The sequence below is a fragment of the Aythya ferina genome, assembly GCF_964211825.1.
Source record: "Aythya ferina genome assembly, chromosome: 1".
Lineage (NCBI taxonomy): Eukaryota > Metazoa > Chordata > Aves > Anseriformes > Anatidae > Aythya > Aythya ferina.
In genome coordinates, this window is record NC_140296.1 from 62787610 (window position 1) to 62812533 (window position 24924).

The 24924-nt window shown below is 40.4% G+C and overlaps 1 protein-coding gene across 4 annotated transcripts in view; it reads right to left on the reverse strand.

The window, feature by feature from the left end:
• The window catches only part of MYO16 (myosin XVI), a 376631-nt gene that overhangs the window by 348012 nt on the left and 3695 nt on the right, over positions 1-24924 (reverse strand). The window contains exon 1 of one of the 4 annotated variants that reach the window (XM_084526029.1): positions 284-302. The exons of 1 other annotated variant lie outside the window; for it this stretch is intronic. The gene's annotated coding sequence lies outside the window, so the exon portion shown is untranslated. Of the gene's footprint in view, positions 1-209; positions 232-283; positions 303-24924 lie in introns of those variants that run through there. 2 more of the 4 variants (XM_084526030.1, XM_084526027.1) reach the window with 2 other exon arrangements.

Below are 24924 nucleotides of genomic sequence, written 5' to 3' on the forward strand. Positions count from 1 at the left end.
TTTAAATATACTTTGTTTTACTAGATTCATTAAACAGAGGTACATTTCTCAAATGCCTTATATATGTTGAAACATGCACATAGCATCACATGAAGAATACATAAGAGTTTATAGTTAAGAAAAAAATATACCTCTAAGATCTTATTTTTTCCTTTAAAAAGTCACTCTAATAAAATATTGAAAACATGAAAAGAAATAGATTTTCCTACCACAATTTTTATCTTGACCAATTTGGCTCCCACATATTTCCGCGTTCAACTGAATCAATTTCACACTTACTCACCTCCCTGTCTCTGTGATGTGGTTTATTCATTGGTTTGATATTGCCATAGCAACTCCGCAGCATGGAAACATGTTCGCCAAGCAATGCTGCTCACCTCCCAGCGCACGGTGAATAGCTGTCTGCTACATACAGCGTAATATTTTAATGTACATTGATTTCTGCTTCCTGCTATTAGCAAACTGTTTGAACATTACCACTTCTAACTTTGTATCTGACAGTCTTTCATTGTGACCTTCGTGGTGGCGAATTTGCATTGGTCTTAGCTTAATTATAAACATCAACTCCTACCTCAGAGTTAAATGCAGGATGTATTTTTACTATAAATTCTTACTAACACATTTGGACATTTTCAAGCAACTGGAAAAGCAAACAGCACTATGCCGACCCCAAAAATATTAGGCCTTCTCCAGTGTTTTGGCATTTTCACCCCTCATGCAAACAAGCCCATGCAACTGAAAGACCAGCCTGAAGCAATTTCTCCATCTGAACATGTGGCCTGGAGGGACTGGACACCCTGTCCAGGCCCTTATCTCACCAGCAAACTGGCTGTCACAGGCCAGAGATGGTGCTTTGTACCCAAAAGGGATGCAGGGGCCCACACACCAGCAGCAAGCCTCCTCAGTATGCTTCGACTGACCAGCTGGAGGCAGCTGGCTTCCTCTGTTTGGAGAAAACAGGACCCCAAAGGAAGCAACACATCAGAACAAACATGGGATCTAGGCTGCAGCAAGTGGCTTTTCCACTCCCAAGCCTACCATATCAACACTATGCAAAGCAGGGTATCCCCAAACACAGATTTGGATCACAGCAAGGAGACTAGGCAATCATCCAGGGCAATAGTACGAGTGGGAGTCGAAACTGTCTCATTGACTGAGTCTTTATCTTCACAGGCTGGCAACCGTTTCACAACTGTGCTTACTCATGGCAGAAACATCCTTATGTTTCAGCAGGGTTGTACCACAGCTTGACCCAACGGGGCTTTATAAAAGCAGTTTACTTGCCCTCAGACAGTGTTGGACAAGTCCCATAAAACACAGAGGCTCTGCCCACACAAAAGCAGAATGGAGATCAGCAATAGCACAGCACCAAACATGTCTCTGAATGCGGTAAGAGACCAAGACACCTCCTGCCTACCTAACAACATCACAACTGTTTCAGACTACACTGTGCTTAAGCTCAAAGGTTAAATGCTGTTGTTTGCCTTAAGCTAAGTGCAAAACACATCTGTGAGACAGTATGAGCTTCACAGCAGAAATTCAAGTCACTGCCAGGTTGCTATAACACAGGAAGGTTTGTGATCTGTGATGTACCAGGAAAACATCTCTGCATGGACTAGCAACAAAGGGATCTAATTTCTTTCCCCAGCAGAGCTGAAACAAGCATTTTTGTCCAGGATTTCTTTAGATTGTATCAAGGAAAGGATGTAGAGCAGAGGGAAGATAGAGTATTAACTCTCCTAAAATATATTGTCATCTCTTTGACAAATATGAAGCTCTAAAGAGGAGTTAAGAGAAAAATTATATTCTATCTCATCTTAGAGCCTATTTCATCTGAGTACACACTCTATTTAGTGACCTTTGCTGGAACTCTTACAGCAAGTACGCTGGTAAAGGCATTTAAGCAATATTAAACATTAGCAACCGGTCTGGTGGCTGCTATGCCCTTCATCCTCTCGGTAAAGAAGAAGACTCTTCACACCCCAATGCAATTATCTGTTTTCATCTAAAGGACTTCAAGAAGGGGTCAGATGGAAGCTATCTGTGCACACAGGTCGTGGAGACACAGCCAAGAACGGGGCATGCACACAGAAAGATACTCCACACTGTTCCCATTGGTACATTATATACACCCTTCAGAAAAAGAAAACAAGGAATAGTACAGAAATAGTACAGTTTCCATATGAACACAGTCTTTAAATAATCCCCATACTATGAATCTGCACTAAAGCAAAACAGATCTCAACAGTAACTAGATATAGATCTCACAAGCAGCCTAACCTAGATGCACATGGAGGTTCAGAGGTGACACTGAAGTACCACCCTGGCATCCCTTTTATTCCCCAGGTCTCCACAACTGCGTGAACTGACTTACCCAAGTAAAACAAACATCAGAATTATGTTGCTCTTAGGTATTATCATGACAGTTGAACAAGGAAAGTGCAACTGGATTTGATGTTGTAATTTCCTTATAGGTCTGAAACAGTCCACAATTTCAGTGGTACAGAAACATGAGCAAAAGTTTCTTGGTAAACATCAGAGTTGTAGTCCCATGAAGGAAGGTCTAACTTCAGCTTTCATACAGCCCCAGTAGCTCTGGTTGTTTCTGCAGCTCCTTAGATTTGCAGCCTCCATATTATCTTTTGTGAACATTTGCTCCTCATTCTTTCTCTGCTCCCATCCTGATTTCTAATGCACATCTTAAAAACCTAACTGTTAAGACTGCTTGAATAAAAGCCACATTTTAGTTTCTAACAAGCCTGTACCACATATTTCAGTCACAGAGCCAAAGCACACAGTCAGTCAATCGTAACAGCAAAACCTTGCTCTTGCTGAGGGTCAGACATCACCTCTGGGGAGCTGTCGTGGGCTTCTCTCCAGACTCGGCATTTCCCAGGGCCAGAAACCCACAGATGCAGTGGGTGCTTCACAGAGCTTAGTGTCAAGGCCTACGCAGTTACATGAGGATGGTTTGACAGCTCTGGGCTTCACACAGTGCCAGGAATCATTTTTCTTTACCTCTATCCTCCGAGCAAGGCCATGACTCAAAAAGCATTTTATATCCAGTCATAACTGCCACAAGGGCTGCCAATCAGACTATTCTGGATTAAAACAAAAGGTCATACAACTTGACTTTGGCTTTAATTGCACTTATTATTTAGACTAAACAAGAGGACTGAGAACTTGGATTTCAGAAAGAGATTCCAGTCCCAATATATAACTTCTTTAAAAATGCACCTCTGAGTACCTTTATATTCTCCCAGCAGAGATGCATACAGATGTGATTTTTTTTCTTGCTGAGACTCTCGTAAACTTAATCTACAAAACCAGCAAAACCTTGAAAACCAATCAAGGTTTCAAAACTACAAGAACAATCTACAAAACAAATATATAAAACCAAGCAAAACCTTGAAACTTGTAAAACACACTGGATGAAAAGCCCTCATATTTTGAGCACGCATCTTTTTTTTCCTTTCCCCCAAACCAGAAGGCATCATTGCAACAACAAAATTAGCTTGATAGGTGATTCAAACAGACAAAATGGGTTGTCAGCAAATAAGCTACTGCCAATATAAGCAATCATCAGGTCACATCAGGGAAGCTGTGCAAGCAGAAAATGAAGGGACTGGAAGTCAGGTCCTACCCAGTAAAAACAACTGGTGATTTCTTTATTAGTATTTAGATATTTTTAATAAAGATGCAATTTTAAACTTGAAATGTATTGCTAAGACATGGTGTTATTTTGATTGATTGCACCTTTCTCTCTTCATCAAGATGAACCAGCACAGACATACAAGTGCCTGCAATGGCAAACCAGGACTTAAAGTATTACCAGATTACCGCCACTGCATAATATGATCTTTTTAACATCTAGTAACTCTGCTGTCGGCTGTTGTGTTGTTGTTTTTGTTAATGCAGCCTGCTAGCATAAACCTAAATCAGAGAGGGAAAAAAGACTTCATTTAGAGAAGATGCATTCTGATTTCTGTTGCAACACAAGCATTAGATAGAAGCTCAGTTCAGCAAAACACTAACAAATTTTCAAGGTATTTAGCATCTTTAATTCCCTAAGATTAGGAAGGTCCTATACCCATCACATTGTCAGTTTTAATGCTTACATTAGACAAACATTATCTATTTTCATTTACATATTAAAGAACACCTTTCATTTCAGTTACATATTAAAGAACACCTTGTAGAAGACAGTCAAAATAGTAAAGTATTGGTGTAACTTTATAAGCATCCTTCCTTGCTAGATCAGGTACTTCAAAAGTCTGCTTTCCCTTACCTGACAGTAGATTGGTGGTAGAAGAAAAGGGAGTGCTGTGCCATTTCACAGCAGTATGCTTTCAGAGGGAATGTTTGGCAATTTTGCATGTTAAAAATGACATTAGAAGAAAAGAATACTTCTTCCTAAAATATATTAACACTGCAAAATTTGTTTAAGCCAAAGTAATGTAAAGTTAGTGTGGAAAAAATACATTTCCTCATATATTTGAATTTGACGTGAATCATTAGATAAGTACATTTGGCATCTAGTGCTGAGTAAACAGAATTATCATTGCTGTTACAATTACCAAAATGTCCATGAAAACCAAGAGCCATAACAACCAACCAATTTTCTTCACAAATTTTAATGGATAGCATTAAACCATATAATGAAACAGATAATGTAATAGGATCTTGATTTTGCATTGCTACTTGCTTTCCCTACAGATTTGTTCCTTGTATTTCTATCAATTGCTGTTTAGTAGTGTTATTAGTCAAATAAATACTTGTATTTGTGCTTTGATGTAACAAAGTTATCGCCTTGATTCCAATACATTGATATGAACACATCAATCTTCGCTATGGTGAATAAAATCATATTAACTTTACCATGCTAAGCTAAAGCTGCAGGACTTTGATTGCCCTTGTAACAGGCTGAGCACCTGCAACATCTCTAACACAAAAGGATTTTATCACTATCTATAGACGGAATATGCTAGAAGCATTATTTGTATCAATTTACAAATAATCACTACATCTTACACCTCCTCTCCTTTCGAGTCACAGATCTACTCTGAACACCACCATCAAAAATAAGGAATTTACTTTCAGAGTAAATACAGGGAAGAGTAGAATTCAACTTCACTCCACAAACAAATTTAGCCCATAAAGGAGATCCTACTAACACATATTCATTGTTTGGAAACAGCTACATCAGCACTGAACAGGTATTCTTTGCTGCTACTTTAGGGAGATGAGCAAATTAATATTTGAATTTGCTAACAGACCTAATTCAGCCCTTGTAGTGAAAGGCAACTGAAAGATGAAGCAGCCAAAGCCCAGCAAAAAAACCCCATGGCCTAGGAAGCAATTGACAAATGCACAGCCACAGCTGAGCGATTGGAGGGCCTGATAAGAGTCCAGAGCAAATTATATCAGATTAATTCCTGACTCAAGAGTTATTATCCTCTCTGCAGAAGGGAAGCTACAGATCCATTAATGAAAAGAAAGGCACTGTAACACATGAGCAATTGTACTAACTCTGTTCTGCTAGTTGTTTGAGCAAGATGTCAATAAATACGAGATCATAATAATTGACTCCTACTACTGTCTGCTATGAATTCATTTCTAACAGAGAAAAAAAAGAACAAAAGCAACAGGATACTTGTGCATGTGCTGCTTTCGTTATGGGAAACACTTCTGGTTTTGGCAGATGATTTTTTTGACACCAGGCTTTGGTGACTGCATTGTGACATACATGAGCACTGTTTAACTAACACCCAGCATAGTTCATTATCTAAAATAAGCAATTTTCTGATTTCTAGACAGTACAGAGATCCCAACATTAAAATGAGAAAAACTTACTGGGCCGGATCCTTTGCACTTACACAGCTTTTAGCATCTCACTGATACCAACCTTCCTTAACTGGTGCCTGTAAATACCTGGATTTTGATTAGTTAGACTCATTCCAGATCTTCCTGAAGAACAGCAATAGAATCAAGACTGTTTTGACTGCGATTTCAGGCATTGGAAGGTAACTCTAAACACTACAGATTACAATACACTCTGAATTGCTTAAGACTTCTGCAATCACTGAGTTATGGTTAACTGGCACACTGTATTTCAATGACATTAAATAAGGAAGGCTTTTTCCTCCGTTGTCTTGCCTCTATTTTCAATTTAAGTGAAGACATTTTTTATCCATTGTTTCCTCATCTTTAACACTAAGAAGGGAATGCTGAGAAAAAAAAGCAAAATTTACACTCCTGAAAATATACAACTCTAATTTAAAGCACAAAGCTGGATTTAATTACATTTCTTCATTCTTATGTATTGTTTCATTTATTCAGAGACCCAAGTCTTCTGTTAGCTCCAGCCTATCCATAATATTATAATCTCATACCAACAGGAAAAAAAACTTTTTAAAAAGTTTAAGGCCACACACCACAACCTAACACAATGATCCTTCATACATTATTATTTACAGGAAAGAGAGTGGAAAAATGGCTGTTTTGAAGTCAGTCTCCTAACCTTTTCAATTTTTAGGCTTCTCTGGAAGGCAGAGAAGACTCCACAAAAGCCTTGTGTTTTTGTGTGTCTTCTTAACAACTCATCTCCAATGAAAATAAAAACCTTTTTGGAGAATCATGCACACAAGCTCTCCCACAGAAAGTGCCATCAAAATGCTGCTAAATCAGAAGGTAGAGCTGGTCATCAAAACCTAAGAGATTAACGTTCTACAAAAAATGGCAATTTTTGGCACTGATAAAGCACCAGGTCTTATTCTATAAGCACATGGTGCTGTTCATAAGAGAGAAGACAGAACAGAGTTAGTGATACTCCATTCTGTACATCATCTACAGAAAAAAAAAAAATAATAGACCTTGTTTTTTTTTTTAATCTGGCCTTTATATGGTACCCAAAGGGCATCATATTTTTGCTGTATTATTTGTTTTAATTTAATTTTTCTGAAAGAAAGAAAAAAACGTCTCATTTCACATGAGCTGGATGCAGCATCACCACAGGTTTTATTGTTCACTTTAGTGAAAAAGATTTCTCCTGGAATTTGATGAGAGAAAAGAATCCTTGCAAGTTCTGTCCCTTCTACAAACAGACATTTCTCTGTATATTATTTAACCAATTCTTCAGGTTGTTTGTTTTCTTCAGGTTTTTAATCTATGCATAAGACTTTGAGGCAGTAGGTTACTGAGGGAACTCATGCAGCTCATCTTTATCTAGATCTAATTACTAAAAATTCAATTTGGGGTGAATAAACTACCCTGCTCTTTTGAGGAATCTTGTAAAAGGGATATTGAAAAACTGCCTTAAGTTTTTAAAGACCTGGGTAGTCCAAGCAGATTACTATGGGTCAAACAAGTTGAAGAAACAGCTCCATAAACATCTTCCTAGTTTCCCTTGCCCCCAGTTCACCCATATGTAGGCATCTGTTTCCCAGGTCCTGCCTTCTTCATGACAGTGAATCAACTTCATTGATTCAGAAGAGAAAGGGGAAAAAAATCAAGAGCTTCTAGACAGTGTCAACAGACATACACACACAGGATATAGCCAAAGTTGAACTCAGGTTCAAGACTATGGCAAAGCATCTCCTGGTTTTACAGTCCAAACATTGGATCAAGAGCATAACTACTATGTAGCACAAATCACAGGGGTGATATAACCATATCCTGCCAGGTCACATTTGGCTTAATTACACAACCACTAAGTTTACACAGACTCAAGACAAACCTGTCCCCATTAGATCTTACTAGGCCTTCCACCACTGGTTCCCAAGCTTCCCTGCTAGCCCTTTATGTTCCTATTCCTTCTGTCTGGTCCTGCTCCCTGGCTTTCATCAATTTACCTGAAGAGGCAGCTTTAAGCCCAATGCTTGTATGATTTCTTTAAGCACAATACATCTGAACCTTTCTCTCACCAGGGCATCCAGTACCTGGAAAGACAACCCAGCAAAGCCAGAGACAGAAAATCCTCAGGCCACATAGGAACCCGTGAAGGTTGTTTAGTCTGGTCTCACATATTATAACACAAGATTCAGGCAGGGATCCTCTAGGCAGGCACTGCACCCTGTTTGCAATGTGTATAATGCTGTAGTGATGCATAGTCACATGTTGATTCTTCACGCTAAAAGACCTGAAGAACCAGTTCAACATCTGTAAAAAGGACTGAAAAGAGAAAGAAGAGACCAAGGTCTAGGACCAGCCTACTAGAAGCAAGTTGAGCAAAGTGCTCTGCTAGGTGCTTGGCTTGACCACTGAAAAAAAATGGGTCAGTGAAGGAAACGGTGCCCTCAAGAGAAGAATAACTGAAGCTTGTAGACGTTTCTATTTCCCTGGTGAACATAAAGGCTCCAGAATCAAGGTAAGAAACAAGCCACTACCAGCCCAGAATTATTCTAGAATAGAAAAAAAAAAAAAAAAAAAAAAAAACAGACCAAGATTCTGCAAGCGATCAGATATTTAAAAGCCGAGCTCAAGCGTTGACCTAGAGCAATTATTAAGCAATAAAGAATGGGGGAGCTTGTCATTTTCAGGGGGGAGGGAGGGGAAAATGGGAAGGGAGAAAGGGTTTCCCATAAGGTAATATGGCAGTAGGTAGGTTAGAGGTTCATTACGTGAGGAAATATGGGCTACCCCCACCCTGTTGTTTCCACACTCCATAAAAAGTGTTGTGAGGAGCCATGCTGAAAGACGCTGAACATCATCACCACACTCTAGAAGGGCTACCTAGCACTGAAGACAGTCCATCACCCCCACAGGGCTTAAAGAGTGATGAGATAAAGGTTTCTTACACAGACACTGCAGTTTATTGAAACAGGAGCATATATTGCGTTTCTTGTGAAACCCCCACTCATGCCCCCTAGTTCTGGTTTTGTTCAGCCTTGTGCACCAGTGGACTGAACAAAAAAATGGTAAAGAGTTCCTCCATAAAGAAAAACTGAAAAGCAGACAGGTGGGAAGACCTACTTGAAATTCACTTCCCCACTTTTCCTCCTCATCTTAAGACTTTAAAGAGCATCACGTTAAAAGTCCAGGCAGCATATTTGAGTGTTAAAAATCAGGCATTTTAGAACAGGGAAAAAAAATGATATGACCATAATACAAGTGGCACCCACAACAGTATTATTACTTACAAGTTTTATTATGCAAATATATTCTGGAAACAAAAAAAGGATTAGGTATTCAAACAAGAACTATAAAAGTTTTGGTAATCAACAACAACACATTGAAATATGCAAATGGCACTGGATTTCATAGTAAAATACCATAAGACACTGGAAAATCCAAATATATTCTCAAATTGATATCAAGCTTCACATTCTAAGATGTAGCATTTGCAGAACTGGCAGTAAATGAATTTATTTAAAACCAGCATGCAGCTGCAATAACTCTTCAATCTGCATGTGGAGATGCTTAACTAACAACAGGAGAGGCTCCCTCTGCAACTGTTACTGCCGAGCTGATGCACTTATTTTGCCTGAACTCACAGGTTCCGATTTTCCCAGTGTATTCCACTGGCAGTATCTGGTGTGTGAACCCAGGCCAGGCAGAACCCCCGTTTTTATTGGGCTGTATATCCCATTGGAAAGTTTTACCTGTGGGGAGACAAAGTCGGAGCTGCACACACAGTCTGACACGGAGCTGATGGCAACTGCTTTCAATGCTAACTCCAGACCATTGCTGGTGACACCTGCACAACTTGACACAGGAACCTCCTTTACAGCAAATGCTAACACTGAGCCAGAGTGTCAATGACAAGTAATCCACAGCATAATCTCTTGCATTTCTACACTAGCCTCGGTGCTGTCTTTACATCCTCCTTGCTGCTAAGCTTACAGGTGTTAACAAGTTAGCAACTTCAGACCTACATCCTCTGTAGCCTTTTCACACCAGCTTGCTGGCATATCTTTTACACACCAATGTCTGGGTAGAGCTCCAGCCAACACAAATCCTTCCTTTCAGCTCAATCTGCATCTCAGGTAGCCCCTAACCAAACTGACAGGGAGCTATGCAAGGACCAAAGTTTAGCCCCTGAGCTCCCCTTGGAGATCTCTTAGTGGCCACAATGGTTTCCCTCAGCCTGGTTTTCCAAAGCAGAACGTGCATTTGCATCCATCCAGATTTGCAGTTTGGTTCAGGGAGCTTCTGCTCTTGGAAGTCCTGCTTCTGAAGTTCACAGCATCCACACCACTAGACACACCCTGCCACAGAGAAACAGGAAGAGCCGACTTTTTCCTTGGAGCAGGGAGATAGGGCTGGAAAAGCTGGAGTATTTCTATTTCTCTATTATTCTAGATTTGAGAGCTTGGAAAAGGAAAATTAGGACTCAGCTCCATAGTGCTTCTCCCCAGTACTCCATCCCAGAAGGAAGCAAGCAGTCAGCCAGCAGAACATGAGTTTTCACAGCACACATCCTTAATGTCACCAGCAGATATGGCAAACCTGGAGCTTGTGGCCTCCCTCCTGAAGCCGCATGGACACAACACACCGTGTGCACACAAGCAGAGCTATGCAGCTGTAACTGCACTAACACAGCCATGAGATAAAGCAAGTCAAACCTAAGAAACAGACTGATACTTAGAACTGAGGTTAGTTATTTAACACACATTTAACTCCTGCAAGCTGACTTTTAAATCATGCTTTAAAAAAAAAAGTTAAATCACTTTCCAGCACAGAGTTGCCATGCTTTGAGCAAACTAAAACACACACCGCACTACCATATGTGGCACCTTGTTCTGGGACAGCTTAATTTGGGGTTGAATCCACATCAGAGTGCACCCTGGCCAAAAGAAAACACACTGCTGCAGCTGCACCCATTCCTATCTGCCTGCCAGTCAGCCAGGAGGCACAGACAAGGCGACATGTTGTGCCTTAAACATTTCTTACCCCTTACCAGCCTAGGCACCGTAAAATATTTATAGACCATTTTAGGTGGCATTTCATTGCCAGTTCCATATGCTTAGCTGAACTATTCAATGCTCAGAATGACAATAAAGAGAAGATTACATCTGAATGCACAGTGCAGCAAGTATTTTCCCCTTTAGCTGCTCTGGGCCATTACTTCCCTAAATAAACAATGCACAGCCTGCTTGCTCCATCAGCCGGGTTCTGCAGCATTAGCCACTTCCCTGCAGCATGAGGATGGAGGTGACTCATATCTATTCCAGGGTCTCATCTCTATTCATGGATATTCACACACTTTCCTGGACATGAGGAAGAAAACAGGGCCTGAAGGGTGTGAGTGTACGTGGTGTACAGCAAAAGAACGAGAGAAGCAAGGCAACTACAGATCCCTTCCCCAAGCACTACATGGTTTTTCTCCTCCCTGTCGGCATAACCATATGATGCAGCACTCAAAAACAGAAAATTCCTTGCAATGCAATATACAAAGGAAGAAAACAAGAGATATGTCTGATCTCCAGAATAATTTAATACAAACTGAAGGGAAACTGACACTACTATGGGAAAAAAATCTGTACTCATAGGCTACTGCAAATTAGTGAGGAGACAGGAGAAAGACACATAACTTCAGGATATGCCTCAGCTTGTCACTTCTGCACCATCATACATTTGTTCTTGTGTATGTGGTAGCAATGTTGTATATGAGATATGCTTTGCAGGGAGAGACAGTGCAGACAGATGCACGAGGACAGAAGAAGAAAGTGCCAGCTAAATGGATTTGAAGTCTGTTACCTTCCTTGTAGAAGAAACTACCTGCCATATTGAGTTACTCCTGTGGGTAGCCAATCTAGTGACAAGGATGATCTTTTAGGGGCTTCTACAATATTTAGGATCCTAAAGCAGCTCATTGGATCAGCTCCCCAGTGGTAAATCAGTCAGGGTAATCCCAGCTATATCCAACAGTGAACTCTGGACAAATGGCAGAGCTTTTAGTTTGCTTTGACAAAAGCTGGCTAGGCACCAGCCTTGTACTACAGCTCCAGCACAAACAAGACTGCACGTGCCATCCTCCGAACCTTTCTCCTTATTTTTTCTTTATGTCGCCTGCCTAGAAATTTTGCAATCTATTCAAATTTAATGGTTGGTTTTGTTTGGGGAAGGAGGGGGTGGTATTTTGTTGTTGTTGTTGTTTTGCTTAGGCTTTAAATATTAAAAAGATCTCTTGGGTTCTATTTTATATCTCCTTATGCATGTTTTTTTTTGTCCACTATACTCACACTGTTAAGTTTAGAGAAGTTTACTTTAAATACAAAAGACCTGTGTATTTTCCTCTCATTTCCCTTCCCACTTGCTGCCTGTTCAGAGCTGGAAGACAGCACCTTTTGCATTAAATCCTGACCAGGCCCATTAACATCAGGAAACCATCCCCATTAAAACAGCAATATATTGATATGCGAATGCTCCACTCCCCAAAGCTTTTTTTTTTTTCCCCCACTTCATTACCATTTTTCACCGCTGAACCATTATATCCTCCCAAAGTGGGTCTTTATTGTTCAATTTCCTCAGCCTACCATTAATGACACAACAAAAGGAGAGGCAATTGCAGATAAATCAGACAAACTTCCCATTGGGCTCCCCTTCTGCACTGCTGCCATCTGTGCCGGCTGCGCGCGTGCTTGGGGACAATACTGCACAGGTCACACCATGCTCCAGCCGCTCGTGTCGGCTCTTTGTGGCTGTCACAGTCCGGTACCTCTGCTGTCTGCCTTCAGATGCATGTCTGCAAGGGAGAGAGTCCCTTCACCTAGGCTGGAGGCAGACAGCTGAGCTCCCCGTGCAGCAGATGCCTTTCTCCTCCAAGACAACTTGCTGCTCATCACCTGCTCCTTACCACATGGATTTATAAATCACAGATTTCAAGACTTGAGAGGCAACGTGTCACATTTTCAATGCCCTGCTTACTCCCCAAAAATTCTCCCTGACACAAGAGGGTCTCTTTGGCAAAGAAGTGTATTTCCAAAGCAATAAATATGCAGGAAGCTTAAATCACAAACAAGGTTAGGAATATGGGAATGTTCCTTTTGACTAAATAAACACTGGCAAAAGACAGAATGAAATATTGATCTGTGTTTCTGAAATAGCTTTCTGAGGTTTGCAACCTACCTTTTCATAGTTGTGAACACAGCGCAGCAAAAAAAAAAAAACTGATCATCACTCACTCCGCAAGCTGAACTGCATGGATCGTTAATGGTTGACTTGTTAATTAAATACGGTAGCAGAATCCCAGATTAGTCCCATCTTTATAAGAAGACCATTAATAAACCTGTTTTTCAATTTAAGAAACATCATCTCTGCATACAGTCGCCATTGTAATATTCCTGCCTAAGTACAGTATTTCATTCATTACTCTGACAGGTCACATCACTTAGGCCATCCACAAGAATATATTTCAGCAGCTCACACACGCTATCTCTGTTTCCATGCAGAAACCCCACATGCACAGTGTCTCCTTTAAATCTTACATCACCATTTTCATAAACCAGCAGGCACAAAAAAACAAACCCATGAACAACAGATTCACAATAGGCTTCCCAATTTATTATTTGGCGCCACAGGAAATGATTGTTTAACTGAAGAACTCTCATCTTCCTACTTTCCATTTTTTCAGTCTCTTGCAGTGCATGTAGAATAAAATTAGAAAAAAAAATGTCTACAAATTCTCAACAAGGAAACCAAACAGGTCCAGTACAGCTGTGTCCCTAATCTTTCTATATTGCATATTATGATATGAACATGAGCATGTACAACAGCTGTTGTGCTATCTTACTTTTGATTTACAATGCAATACATCAGTAACATTGACATGTTCTGGCCCTACCTTCTCTCAAGTATGGTATCCAAGGTGAATACCAAGCAACATACTTGTTCTTTCAAATATACAAATACTTGTTCTTTCAAAACAGACAGCAAGTGCCACTGGGAAGAATAATCCCCTCAGAGAAGCCTTAGAAAAATGGTAGCTGAGAAGGGATTCTTTTTGAAAGTTTCTATGACACATCTCACGTAATCAATGTGATTAACACTCATATACCATATATACATGCATATACACACAAAGCATCCTTCAATATTAAAAAACCATTATTTCAGGGACTGAAACAATGAGTGTACAATGATTAAATGACTAGCACAGTTAAATGCTGAGGTAGCAATACTGCTAAAATGTATGCTGCAATTCACTCCTGCCTTCACTAGACAGATAGAGCCATCACTGTGGAAGTGGAAGATTGTCTTTTTGGCTAATACTTAATCAGACTTCAACTATGTATTGCTAATAACTGTGAATAATAAATTAATTCCAAGACCAGAGCATAAAAGGATATAGAAGCTTGATGGATGGTTGTTAAGAGGTCTGTTCCAGAGACAGGAAATAATCTTAAACGCTTTTTTTCTTTTTTTAATTATCTATCCATTATTGCAAATCCTTAATGAAAACTCCACTATTTCCTATTATAAGCATACAGAAAAGGAAGTTTAAGGAAATAGTGACTTAGAGAGGAGGCCAAACAAAGAATAGGCATGATTCTTCTTTCACACACCCTGTTTTTAAGAAGGTGCAACTGATCTCCTTTCAGTGGAGTTTTTCTGATATATGTTTCTCATGTAAACGAGCCAGCTATTTTACAGAAAGCCCTTGGTATTTTAAGATCTTTAGTTTGCCTCTATTTCTGAGAGCAAAATTTCTCACTCCCCAAAAATATATGACCAAAATTCTGCCTTTAAGAACTTCCAGTATAACAGTTCATTCTATTTTTAATGGATTTTGCTTCCTACCTTCTATCATACAGTAGGTTTTGAAGCAGTACATACAGTCCTTTTGCAAAAATTAACAGCATTTATTATATTCCAGTGCTTGCAATTAAAAAGGGAATATTTCCACACCACTACAATATATGATATTGAATGATACACTGAAGTCTTCTCTGTGCTTAGAAAAGAGAATAATCGGCATATTGCAGATACCTTATTTAATGAGGGGAAGTCTTTGCTTCTTTTGAATTACTTTAAATAAATACAATTTTCTTTGTTAAGGAGATACGGAATAAATTATACTAGTTAATGTGTTTTTTAGATGGACTCAATATCAGATATTCACAGACAACATAATAGAGTAAATCAAGATCAGTATGATGCCCCTCAAAGGATGAATAATTAAGTCTTAGCTGCAATACGTACAAAACCAGCAGATTGCAGAAATTTTCTGGCTGCATAGCTGATGTTCCATTTGCCTTGAAATCATTAGAGAAAATGCCTCAAAACGTAGACTGTATCAAGAAAAAGCACATCTTTTTTTCCAACAAAATGTTTTAATGCAGTACATCAATTTCTCACACAATTTATATACGTAGTAACACATTTCTTCAAGGGAAAAAGGCACATTAAGTACACACATCTATGGAGATACAAGACTACTGCAATTTTACTAGCTTTGGTGCCACAGAATACAGATACTACTTTGCCTACACAGGTTGCAATGTGGAGGGAAAATTCAGGATTATCTCCATTGCAAATACAGCCACTAAGCAGCTTATGTTGCTAATCGATACATTTTTCTCCTCCAGAAATAAAATAATTATTTTTATCTCATATACTCAAGTGCATTTACTTGTACTGTTCCCCAAGTTCTTAAAATAATTGCATTCCTTTTTGATTTAAGCATGCCACTCATGTTCAAAAAAGAGTACAATTCTTTAAAAGTGAAGTTCGGGAATTGAATGTTTGCATGCCAGCACAGATTAAGTGCTTTTAATATTGTCTAAAAATAAGGAAAAAACTGTATTCCTTTCAGTTGAGTATTTTCTTAAATATTGTACATCAGGAACCATAACATCTAATAGGTATTTCTAATCTGAAAGTTCCTTTGTAGATTATGGTATTTGGTATTTATGATTTAGTAGTCCAATCTATATGTTATTATATAGATTATCATGATAGCCTGACCTTGGCTGGCTGGCAGATGCCCATACAGCTGTTCTGTCACTCCCCCTCAACAGAACAGGGTGAGAAAATAAGGTGGAAAAAGTCATGGGTCCAGATAAAGACAGAGATCACCTACCTATTACCACAGAATCCTAGAATCACGTAGGCTGGAAAAGACCTTTAAGATCATCATGTCTAACTGTTAACCTAGCACTGCCAAGTCTACCACTAAACCATATCACTGAGCACCACATCTACCCATCTTTTATATACTGCAGGGACAGTGATTAAACCACTTCTCTGGGCAGCCTGTTGCAATGCCTCAAAACCCTTTCAGCAAAGAAATGTTTCCTAATATTCAACCTAAACCTCCCCAGTGCAACTTGTGGCCATTTCCTCTTCTCCCATCACTTCTTGCTTCAGAGAAGAGACTGACCCCGACCTTCTTGCAGCCTCCTTTGAGGTAGTTGTAGAGAGCAGTAAGGTCTCCCCGAGCCTCCTCTTCCCCCGGCTAAACAATCCCAGCTCCCTCAGCCCGCTCCTTCTTAAATATGCTTTTACAGAGGCACGACCAGCTTGGCGGATGGAGTCAGCTGTGCCCTGCACTGGGTTCAATGAAGCTGGTAGAAATCAGCTGAGTCCAGCATGGGGCAGCCCCTGGCTTCCTCCCACAGACATCAACCATGCAGCCCCTCAGCTACCAAACCTTGTCACCTACACCCAATACATTTATTTACTGACAAATAGGTTGTTTTGATATATGATACTAGAGCACTCAGTTCAAACGCCCACAGTAAGATCAACCACCTCTCTTGGAAGCCTGTTCCAGGGTTTGACCACCCTCACAGTAAAGAAAATGTTCCTAATGTCCAGCCTGAACCTCCCCGGCACAGCTTTGAGCCATTCCCACACGTCCTGACATCGGTGCCCTCCTCAGGATGTTGCAGAGAGAAATGGGGTCATGCCTCAGCCTCCTTTTCTCCAGACTAGACAACCTAAGTGTCCTCAGCCTCTGCTCACTGGACATGCCCTTCAGCCCTTTTACATTTACAGTCAATGCACAGATTGTAATAAAGAACTTGAAGAAACATTTTTATTTATATAGCAACTGAAATGCATAAGAAATATAAAAATAGATTAACATATTCACTGAGTAACTCTAAGTTTGATACATAAATTCATTAGGGAAGCAATAAACATACTGTACAAATTAATTACTTTGTGGTTATCCTCATTAAATGCTACTTAATGAGTTAATAAGCTTGAAAAGCAATGACAAATTGCTAACGTACATGTACATGATTTTTTTTATTTTTTATTTTTTTAAAGAAAAAAACAGCACATCTAACAGAATGCTGCAGCTCTGGATACAAGCTAGCAAAATTGCCAGCTGGTCACTTTACCTTGTAAAATGCATAAAAAAGTACCTTTCCCTACAGAATTTGAATGTGACAGAAAAAAAAGTGCAGACTTTACAAAACTCATCTGCAGAAGACAGTCTTGCTACAGTTTAAGAACCACCTACTACTAAAACAAAAACTTCTTATTTGTCTTACAGGATGACTTCCAGCTTCTTCGGAAGCGTTAGACTGTGCCAAATCAAAAACATACACATGCACATACATATGCATACACACATTTGTATACACAGACACTCAAAAAATATACTGCTACTTTTGATGATTATGATCAGGCTTTTGTGGCTTTAACATCTTAGGATGACAAACACATAACCACATCGCCACAACTGGGAGTTGGGAAGTTACCCTCCAGAGGCTGAGCAGCACTGGGGAAAGCTATATCCATAGCTGATAAATACCTTAATTCCTGTGATGGTGCCTGAGTGTTCCAGCATTGACTGAGCTCTGTTATCAGCATGCTGTGGAAGACTGGAATGGTGGCCCATTTGTCATGTCACAGGTATGGGCTGCTTATGCTTTCATCTGGTGGAGTGCAAATGCTGAAACTGGCATTGGTCTATGTTACAATCAAACACAACAAAAAAAGCCACATAAATATGGTTTTCACTTGCTCTCTTTCCATGCCTTAATATATATATATGAGTGAAGATGGCAAGCTGCATCCCAGAGTACATTAGTCATATTGATACTATAAATAGTCATATTGATATTATAAGTAGCTTTATTTTGAAATAAAGCATAGCCTGAACATATCTCCAGTGCCACATCAGTGCATTAACTAAGCATGGTTCAGTGAATGCATCAATATGCAGGTCTCTCACCTTCCCAGGACATGTATAATTTGCAGTGAAACTACCAGTGTAACCTTGAATAAAATATTTAAGGCAATCTTTGACAATTACACGCTCAAACGATTCCTTAGAAAAGCTCAGGATATTAATCCAAAGTTCCATCCCTTAACCTGATTTTGTTAACTTCTTCAAACTAACTTACACCAACAGAATCTAACTTCCCTTTGCAGGAACAATAAACAGATAAAGAAAGCAGTACTTTGAACAAAGCATTTCATTCCCTTAAAGGGACTATCATTCCTTAGATTACTTTCCTTTTTCCTCAAGAACACCTAGACCAAGGAGATTAGGATATGCAGTTCCTGATTGAGAACCATGAGAAATACCCATGAGCAAACTTCAACGCCTACATGATTATCCACACAAAGCAGTTTTTAGCATCCTCCAGCATGACCAGTAAGATCTCCACAAGTTCACAGCACAGGAACCCTATTTAAACAAAATCCAGAAGAAATCAGCTACTAAAACTTCACCAGAGTTAGTGTTCACACTACAGCATTAACCTCGCATCATGTAAGCTGCTCTGCATTGCTATGACAGCAGCATCAACCACATAAATTGAGGGGGAACACAAAAGTACACTTCACAAGAAGGTATATGCTGATGGAAAGCAGCTCCCAGCAATTCTTTCCTAAAGGTAAGTAACCCTGTAGCCTATTGTTTAGTGAAACCTTGAATTCTTTTAAAACCTAAACATTTAGTAAATGTAACTGTGTCCATAAATCATACGAAGTCTGTAGACATTTTCAGTTGATTTTGCTCAGTTAAGACTAATTCACAAAGGATGTGGAAGCCAGAACACAGTTAAATGTCATCTCTACACTGGGTCAAAACGTGTATTAAACAAATGAAGACATACTCATGTTACAAGCAAGCCCTCACCAGTTCTGTGCTGAGACTTTGGTAATAAGACAGCTACTGAGAGCAGCTCTACTCTACTCAGCAATGTTTAGGACAGTAACTAATTGTCCGTAGATGTTTTGTCATCGTGTTCCAACAGGAAGAAGCCACATTACTGAAGGGGGCTATAAAGGGGAGGAGAAAGACAGGTCACAACATACTCCCGTAAGGAAATCTTGGATCTCAGGCTAATTACTGGGATAACAGCAATAAATTATATTAGAAAAAATTACATGGAACAAGAGTAACCATTTACCTAGGTTACTAACATATTTTTGAACTACTGATAGGCACCTTAACCTTCATGTCTTAATTTTCAGTAGTCATTATAGCACTTTACAAGAACTGTTTTGAAAAGGAATTTAAACACAGTTTGAAACAGAAGGACCACAATCAGTCACTGCCTGCATTTTCACACAAACAGGCAGGAAAGTCGCAAAATGAAGAATGGGTGGTGCGGCTTGAGATTGGTTTTCTTTCTGTTTTCCTTTAATGTATCTTATCTTATTATCTCACTCCTGAACCATTGTGCCTGTGGAAGAGATGAGGAAAGGTCATCAGTAGCCAGTGGCAGCACCAGCTGGGAGCTCGAAATGGCACTTGCAGTTTTCAGCTGTCAGATGCTGCCTGAAATTTAACAAGTGCCAATATGAGACGATCTGCAAATCTGTAGCTTTTTTAAGCTTGCAAGGATAAATGAAGGGTTTCAAGAGCAATCTCAAGTCTATTATATTATTATGCTTATACATAAAGTATTTCAGGTTGTTCGGTTTCTCTGGTTCCCAGGTTAGCTAAATTCCCACCCACATCCCATGCTTAAATACCAAGGCTGAAGCATGTTGTGTTATATTTGATCCACTCCCTGCTAAAATTCCCCACTCTCTTTTGTCTCTGGTTCATTATCTGTGATGTGTACTCACAAAAAAAGTGATACTGAAAGATATTGGTCACTTATTTATGAGTGGTACCCATGAATTGCTCGTATCTGCTAACAATGATTAAGCCAAGAATGCTGAAACAATACAACAAAAATATAAACAGCAACACAACTATACAAGTGTTTTCTATCCGCATCCACACAATGCTTTTGGTCCAACCCCATGCTTTATGTCCAAAGCTGTATCTTCTGTGATCTCGACCTGCCTTTCCCAAGCAGCAGGCTCCAGCAGCATCTGAACCCAGCTGGAATTCACACACACGTGCTCCCAGCCCAGCAGCAGGATGAAAAAGCCACAGCTGTGGCATCCTCCACGACTGTGTGTTCAGCAAACGCACTGCAACAGCAGCCACAACACCGCTGCCCTTCCTTCCGGAGATGATCAGCTAGCATTTTAGCATGGGTATAGAAAGACACTCAGGCCCATCCTTAGCCATTTCCAAATGCCAATCTGTTTATGAACACAACCCTTTCAGAACACACTTAGCCAGCCTCCCGACACCACAGAAGCCTCCACCTCACACAAGCCTCTCAAATATCCCTGGCTCAAACACAGAAGAGAATGGAGCATGACATCAAGAGCCGAAGGAGGTTTACCATGGAGGTGAATGCCCTGCAGTGCTCCTTTCTTTGATTTCTAGACCTGCCAAGCTGGTGCAAGTAGCTACAGCACACTGCCATGGCCCGTCACCATCACAAGACAGGGAGACCAAATTCATCTGCCATACAGATTTCTGTGTTTCAGGAAAGGCTGTGGCCATGCCCATGCGCAGGTACACGACATGGCAGATCTACAGACAACCTCAAGAGAAAAAATCAGCTTTGTCCCTTAGAAGTAGGCCAGCTTACCCTTCCTTCCCTCCTCCATTCCCAGGGCACAGGATGTTCTACAGCCCTTGCCTTTTGATGGCAGAGTAACCTTCATTCCACTCATTGGCACTGAATGGACCCCTCTAAAATCCGAGGTATTTTATTTAAATTATGATCTTTAAAATATTAAGATTAGCTAGTCTAATGACCCCTTACTACATATACCAGAAAACTAGAAACAGAACTGTTCTTAGCTAACAAAACTCCCCTGACTTAAATTATATTTGCTATCTCATTTGTCCCTGTGGACATTACCTAGTTTTCCCTTGCTCTTCTTACATCTGATCGACAGAAAGCTTTTGTGGGGCAGGGACTGTCATTTACTGTATGTCTAAATGGGACCTAGGCCACAAAAGCCTAAAAGCTTTGAAATGTTACTACAATAGCAAATAATGAGCATATTTGACCACTCTTTCTAGTGGATGAGACTTGCAGAAGCTATATTTAAAACTAATAAGGAGGAGAAAATTTGAAAGTGATATTCTCCATTCTTAGGAAACTATATAATGAAAATAGTAAAACCACCTCACTTTGCCTTTCTGCACTGTTAGTAACAAGATTAATTATTGATCAGGTTTTCAGCTCTACTGGAACACAATGACTTCCACCAGGCACTGAAATGCAGGCGTGACTGCAGCCCACAGACTGCTCCAGCCGCCAACACAATGCTGCCTGCTCTCCTTCCGTTTCCAGAACTTCTTTCTGCAACCACTGTGTAGTTATCCTGATTCAGCATCTCTCGTTTGAGCTTTGTAAAGGAAGCTTAATATTCTTGAGCATCCTCTGTTCAACTAAAAGTTGAGGGAATAGAATGGGAGGAACGCAGAGAGCAACCACCAACCCAAAAGCTACCAGCCCCATAAAATTTCACTTTTTTGGAGAAAAACAAAAACCCTTCATCATCCTGAAAGGAAACGGATGCAATGAAGAGCTATTAACACAAGCATAAATTCAGAAAGCCTGGACAGAGTTGCACCAGCAAATAAGCACACAAATAACAGCTTTTCCAACCTGTTAACTTACAAAAATTAAGTCCCTGTGGGTGAAAGTTGCCATGAGACAGTTTGGCTCCCTCAGCCTTTACTCACTGGGATGAAACTCCCTACACCCTGATGCGAAGCCTGGTGTCCATCAGAGCACCCTACAGCTCCTATGGGCACAAACAGCACACATTTTCCTCTCACAGGAGGCCAAAGGTTAAATCTGTAAGCCTAGAAAAGATCATTAAATACCAAAGTCTCACTTGACACAGAATTGGAACCGCTGATGCTGTCTCCACATACTGTCCCCAGCAGGCTGGGGTCTCCTCACTGGAAGTGCTCACACTGAAATCCAGCTGAGCCTGACAGCCAGGAGCGCTTCCAAGTTCTTTCTATCGCAGGCACGAGAGGGCAGCTAAGGGCAGAAGACCTCCTGGGAGAGTGCTAGAGAAATGTCCCAGGCAGAGGAAGCCAGACTTGGCAGCATTTGTATCCATACTCTTCATCCAGAGCAGACCTTAAAGCAAATCAGGCAGCCAGCAATGCCTCCCCGCCGCCCCAGCCCCTCTTCAGAAGGAACTACTTCACTGTCTCTGTAAGGATACGGAATTAATTAGCATGTATGCAGTGTGAGCAATTGGGAGACTTGAACCTGGGACTAAATGAGAGCCAAATTATTTGACACTAAAACATTCAGTGAGAAGGAGTGAAAAGGGTCAAGGAAGTACTGGGCCACTTGACATCAAAAAGCAGTATCGGTGGTAGGAAGGGGAAGCAGAGAAGAGTAGCTTGCAGTGTTTTTGTATCCCTTCCTTTATACGGCTGTGTTGGCACACTGGGATGTAGACTAGCATGTCCTGCTGGGAAAGGAAGAGATGTGACAGGACTGAGGAATCGCCAGCCCAGGGCAGGATCTCACACCGTTTTTGCACCAAATACACATATCCACACTCCGTGCCCCCTAAGCATGCAGCAGGTCTGCTGAAAAGTGAGCCCTTTTGTCGTACAAAGATAAACAAGCAAAAGATTAGTTAAAAGCCTACTACAACTGTTGTGCAATAAAAACAAGTGACAAGCTTTTAGGCTTAATTGCTTCATCGGTCCAATAAGGGAATAAAGTATTCTGAATCTAAGAGCTTGTTTCTTTTCCAGCTACATCAATTAAACTAATAAATAGATCTCGCTCTCCAGACCTTATTTATACTATACTACTCCAGACCAGTTACAAAGCTCCCCATCTCTAAAACCATGAAAACCTAGCATTTAAAGAGACCAATTTATGGAGTTTTAATTCAGCAAAGCCTCAATCACCTTCCTGAACTAAGAATTTGTCGGTTTTGTGAATCTCTGAAACAAGCAAGCCTGTTTATCAAAATTAAGGGAACCCCTGAGACACCTATGAGAATAAAACTTCTACAGCTACCTGCTTGCTGGCCAAAATACTCTCTGCCAGGTTCTCTGTTAACCTCTGAAGTATGGTTCAGCTGAACTGGAATCAAGCTACAAGGACTGCTTTAATCTTCTAAAGCCACACTTTGGAGCAGGCTCATGTCTGCTTCAAGTTGCACCTTCCTAACTGTGCCTATAAAAAATCTGCCTTGTCTACTATAAACTACAAGAGCCCACAGCCAGTACACCCCAACTGCACCCTGAGTTCTCCTTCTCACACTTTGAAGGCCAGAGATAACTGTGGTATAAAACAATTTGAGAATGCCTTCTCCACTAGGTGTATCTGTGCGGAATCTGATCCTACAAATGTGTGTTCAAGAGCCAGAGTCATTTGGGTTGCGATGACTGACTATAATCGGTCTCTGTAAACACTTGGCTCATATCTGTCTTTGCCATTATGCAAAAATAGAATAAATATTACTATTTCCTTATAGGCATTTTCTACAGAACATTGCCACAGAAATAAAGCTCTCTATAAACATTGGAAATGAGTGGTTCTGATTTCCTTAAGGGTGTATTTTCCATAAAAAGTCTTGCTCCAGTGCTAATTACAAAATTAGCAAGTAGCTTACGAGTAATTAGATTGGGGTGTTAAATCACTAATAATCCTTAAATAAAACTCCTAATTAGGACACACTGCACATTTATCTGCAAGCTAGATCTGACAGACTGTCCCAACTTTCCTTTTAGCTGATATTTAGGGCACCACATGGAAAGGAAAGTCCCCCAGGGCGCCCTGTTCGGGAAGGAGCCTTTACATCACCTGCACCAGTATGGCTCCTGCACCCACCCACCCTGACCCCAGAACAGAAGGCCTGGCCATACATTCAGATACCACAGGGTCATCCATCTCCAGCTTTTAATTACACAGGAAGCATGGAAACTTATCAAGAGCAAATACCACAAAGGCATTTAGCTGCTGATACCATAAAAATTACAGAACTATCAACACTACCTGGTCCTCCCTCCTCCTGCATGGTATTTCTCAGGCTCCGAGATAAATTTAGTTAGGTAGAAGCTTTGCTTTTATTACACCTAATAAAGCAGCACCTGATACAAAGGCATCTCACTTGAGAATTGATCCACAGTAAACTAAAACAATGCAAACAGCAAGGGTTGTAATTCCTTTACAGCTCACTTAGCTGAGACATATTTAACTGCTTCCAACAAATACAACTTTATTGACAGGCCATGCATCCCAAAGACAGTCTTTCCAAGCATTCTGTACCTTACTCTAGTTTCAAAGTGAAATAATCTATGGTCCCAACTACTTTTGGACAAATCCTCTCTCTGCCAGAGGCATCCACATGATGAAGCCAGCTGTGCCACAGGTACCTTGCCATTTTCAGTGAGGGTGGGGGAAGAAAGCTTTAAGTGACAAGCACAGCAACTTCAAAACTAAATATCAGTCAGCTGCTTAAAAACAACAACACTGTTTTTTGGAACAATTTGTATTTCCTTTCTCCCACCAGCTCCACTGAGAGTGGTTTATGCCCAAAAGCACCAGAAAAATCAGCTTGGTTACCACAGTGTCTACATCTGAGTCAGGATGCTCCTGCTCTTCCCTCTTTTGCAGGCCACTGAAGTTCAGAATTGACACCTTCCCCACACACATTCAATTCCAGAAAGGA